The sequence below is a fragment of the Nicotiana tabacum genome, chromosome 17 (assembly GCF_000715075.1).
Source record: "Nicotiana tabacum cultivar K326 chromosome 17, ASM71507v2, whole genome shotgun sequence".
Taxonomy (NCBI): domain Eukaryota; kingdom Viridiplantae; phylum Streptophyta; class Magnoliopsida; order Solanales; family Solanaceae; genus Nicotiana; species Nicotiana tabacum.
In genome coordinates, this window is record NC_134096.1 from 71,873,584 (window position 1) to 71,878,967 (window position 5,384).

Consider the following 5,384-nt stretch of genomic DNA (forward strand, 5'->3'; position numbering starts at 1 on the left):
CCAGTCACGATTTCCGCTTCTGCGGCCAGAAGGTCGCACCTACGAGAGTCACTTCTGCGGTCCGTATGCGCACCTATGAGAGCCGCTTCTGCGGTCCATATGCGCACCTGCGAGAGCCGCTTCTGAGCTTGCCTGGTTGCTTTTGCGGCGTCGCACCTGCGACTCTTATTCCGTAGGTGCGATTACACCAGCAACCAGAAAAATCCTAGCATTAGTTCAAAAATCGATCCGTTAAGCATCCGAAACGAACCGGAGGCCCTCGGGACCCCAACCAAACATACTAACAAGTCCTAAAACATCATACGAACTTAGTCGACCCTTTAAATCACATCAAACAACGCTAAAAACACAAATCACCCTCCAATTCAAACTTAATAAACTTTGAAACTTCAAACTTCTACAATCGATGCCGAAACATATCAAATCACGTCCGATTGACCTCAAATTTTGCACACAAGTCATAATTGACATTACGGACCTACTTCAACTTTCAGAATTGGAATCTGGTCCTGATATCAAAAAGTCCACTCCCGGTCAAACATCTCAAAATTATCCAAATTTCCAACTTTCGCCAATTGACGCTGAAATGACCCACAGACCTCCAAATCAATGTCTGGACACGCTCATAAGATTAGAATCACCATATGAAACTATTCCCAAGCTCGAAATCCCAAACAGACATTAATACCATAAAAATCCATTCCAACCCAAACTTAGGAAATTATTAAGCCTTCAAAATACTAACATTTCGTGATAAGTGCCGAAATACTCCCGGGCCACCCGATACTCGACCCGAACAAACGCCCAAGTATAAAATCATCACATGAACCTATTGGAACCTTCAAATCCCGATTCTGAGGTCGTTTACTATAAATCCAAACTTTAGTCAATTCTTCCAACTTAAAGCTTCTGAATTTAGAATTTTCTTCCCGAATCAACTCCAAACATCCCGAAATTCGATTCTGAGCACACGTACAAGTCATAATACCTGAAGTGAAGCTACTCAAGGCCTCAAACCTTCGAACGATGCGCTAGAGCTCAAAATGACCAATCGGGTCGTTACATTCTCCTCCACTTAAACATATGTTCGTCCTCGAACGTGCTAAGAGTTGCTCCGAAGTTGTCCAAAATTACTGTTTAACACCTTGTACACCTACCTGTGCCATCATCATCCCAGTTCGGCACCTTATCTCGAGCCAGACGGAAGGTCCTCCCTTTTTATTCAATCAATAAGCCTTAGAACCAAATTCCAACCTCCGGATTTGTTTACAATACCTTATTCTAACATACGAACACCGTATAAATCACTACACACTGTGCTAAAAAACGATTGTGCATCTATGCAGAAATCACACCACGCACCGCATAACTCATTTGCCCAAGGCAACAACCTCCGACCACAATAACTGGAATTTTAAGAACCTGATGCTCGCAATACACCTCATAATACAAATAAACCCGATTTCAATTCTCACAATACTGCCATGACAGAGAATATGTGTAGAAATTCATAACCATCTGCTGAATCAATCAAATCATGGAGTTGCTTCTCCTGACAAGGACCATTACCTCATTCTAAACTGAATAGCGATATTTGTTCCTTATTATACCTTATATAAATCTGATTGCACTGATTTCAGGTCCAATATTCTTGTCCCACCTATTATAAGCTACACAGGCAATAAGCCACCTCAAACACTGGCCTAGATCTCGTATGATGCCAACAATGCGCCAATAGGCTACAAACTTGAGTGCGATACATAAGGAAAAGCGAACTCTAGAATGGAACTTCCCAGTCTGCATAAGAAATAAAATGGTCGACCAGACACTATGAACTCTCCTCAGTGAATGAGAAACAAAACACACAGAAATAAATATATGGAACCGTACCCAACATCTCACTATTGTGGCGTGCAACCTGATTCATCACGACACTGTTGCGACATGCAACCCGATCCAGACATTATATACACGTGGCAAAATGCCACCTGATCCTCACATAATAATCAAGAAGAAAATACACATCAAGTCGCAATGCTTATACTTATGAAATACCCGAATATCGATCACAAGCACGCCTAGTGCATAATACAAATCCTGAGAAGGCGAATAACGCCACACTATACGAAACTAAAGCACAAATAAGGTGCGATAAATGACCTGCATCTCAAGAACTATCCTGCTCATATAACACCGCAAGCTACATGGGCCTCAACACACATGCGAATAATCAAGCCATCTCACAACCCACGTGGCACAATATAGGCTTCGTAGAATAACTGACGGCGAAAATAACATCCAATGCCTGACGACTCCTTAGTAAGGAATGTTATGTCGAATGAACATATCTGCCCTTACGCAGAGCACACATTCACAATAGTCCCACCAACGGACCTCAAATCGATTCTGATAATACCATACTGGGCTAATAACCTTTCAAGGATTCACAATGGCCCTATTCACGGCACACACGAGCAGTTGTCCCAATCCGGAACAAACTCTCACATCAATGATGGTACCCAAAAATCTCCATACTTGGTTTTTAAATCTTTAGTACTCAAGTGACCAACATATCACACTTATACAAATTTTCCCGTGGAATACACTCCCACAACCTTCCGCAGCAGGCAACCAAATCTAAACATCAATGGCCATCAACCATGCTATTTCTACATAACTAGCCAGGCATCCACATTTCAATACCCTAACACTACTATCACAATATATACCATCCTCCGACTGCCCAACAATAGTGCTATCATACACTGGACATCTAAAATCCTCCCCCGCTCCTCTCGCGATAATACACGTATTCACCATAACCCTTGAACTACTAGTAGAATTAAACATTTCACTAGCTAGAAACCTTCCACTTAGCATCATTTCAGAAGGGCCAATGCAATACGCAACCGAATTTCCCCAAAGAGTAGGGGATAAAACACAACCTCAAACCGTGATCTAAACAGTCATAACTCTTCCGGAATCCATTTACACAACAAAGCCATATGAATTAACTACCTCCCAAATCAATCAGGTCATGATGGATGTCAAGCCCGCACGTACAACCGCAAACCATATGTTATAACTTCACACACCAAATGAACTGACCAATGCCATATTCATGTTGATTCAGCCATTACAACCGACCTAACTTCTTTAAATTTACCCTTGGCATGCCTTAGAAATAACAATAGCTCCATTCACAACATAACAAACTCAATCCGCACTCATCTCGAGTGACCCGAATCGCGAGACTACATCATCTCAATACCCACGAATCACCTCATACCTTTATCAAACACACAATAGCATCTCCGACTTGTATACCTATTATGCAAAACCTCCCACAAATCCGAAGCCCTTTCTTCCTTTCCTCCAATACTGCACCGCTTACCCGATAATAATATCGAACACTCCAAGTCCCGTTCGCAATCCACTGCAGAACTAGATCCTTCACCATACAACAGACCCAAATCGTTAAATACCAGACTTAAATTCTTGAACTCACTGAACTGTCGTTTAGAGTCACCCACTCTGACATGGTCTTGAATATAACCAAACTCCATTGCCCTGCTAGTACATGAATACCCTTACAAAGAAGCAACCGGCTAAATCCTTGCACATTATCTCCACAAGAAGTACAACTCTGAGTCTTCCCAAAACCTGCACCTAAATCGATAAGAAGAAATATAGCACACATTTATCAATTTCTCTGCTCGAATTACCCATGATGTTTCCTTTTTAATAGTTATAATTAATTCACCAATGCGCCGATAACCGGACGCTGCACAAGCCGACGACCACGCGATCCAATCGTAGACACTAGGGCTCCCTCACTTAACTTTAAGATACCATCACATAATATCAAGCCCACAACTAGGAAATATGATACTAATATGTGTGCCAAGACCTGGTGTCACAAGTGCATGAGCCTCAACTAGGAAATATGATAAATGCAACATCTGTGTGGATTACAAATTAGACAGGAGTATGTAAATAATGATGATGGAGACTTTGTATACTACGGATTCGTAACATGGAAATGCAGCTCATCGTAAGGCCCCGCAATAGTTGCGCCTCTGCGCCCAAAAGGTCGCTAAACATATACGTCCCTGCACAAAAATGAGCAGCAAACGTAGCATGAGTACGTAAACAACGTGTACCCAGTAAGTATCAAGTCTAATCTCGAAGAAGTAGTGACATTCACTACGAGTCAATAATATAAAAAATATAAATCTTTAAATAAACACGATTTATGAGATCAACAATGATTTCCTTAACAAGCAGAAATAATTATTTCCTTCAATTTCAATAAATTTCCAATTTATCAATTAACTTCATAAGATGCAATAAATGTCAAGGTATCATGTAATTATCATTATTAAGCACGATTTCTGTCGAGGTCATACGACCCGATCTAGAGTATCATGTACACTGCCGAGGGATAATAAATGATAATAAAGTCTGACTATTAAAAATACTGTCTGAAAATATAGAACAATACAATAACTGAAAGGAGGAAAGTCAAGGTCAACGGACGACAAGCAACTACCTTTATTATCTCCAACTGATAACACTCTGAGATCTAACAATTTCCGTATCCTGAAGCATCTGGATATGCACATGAGGTACATGGTGTAGTATTGGTACAACCAACTCAGCAAGTGACAATAATAAATAAGGAACTGAAAGTAGTGATGAGCTTCACAGCTAAGTCCAATTATAGTAATTTTCACATAAGAAAGTAGGCATGCTTTCAAGTTCAACATTTAAAACTCAAACAGTAATTTCATATCAAGTTCTACTGAAACAGAAGATAACGTTTTTCATAAGTTTCCAAAATAGGGATATATGACAGATGTAGTACACAATAAAGAAATCAATGCATCCTCACAGAGCAACAGTCACTCAGTTCTTTCACTCGCTCAACACTCGGCACTCGCACTCAGTAGGTACATGCGCTCACTGGGGGTGTACAGACTCTGGAGGGGCTCCTACAGCCCAAGCGCTATAATCCACACAGACAACTCATGTGCTGCATGGACAACTCACGTGCTATAGTATAAATATCTATATTAGCACGAACAACTCGCATGCTATAGTATAATATCTAGATTCGCACGGACAACTCACGTGTTGCACAGACAACTCACGTACTATAGTATAATATCTGGATCCACACGGACCACTCACGTACTGCACGGACAACTCACATACTATAGTATAATATATGGATCCGTACGGACAACTCACGTGCTATAGTATAATATATGGATCCGCACAGACAACTCACGTGTTGCACGGACAACTCATGTGCTATAGTATAATATCTCACAATCAGGCCCTCGGCCTCACTCAATCATAAATCTTTCCAGTCTTTCGGG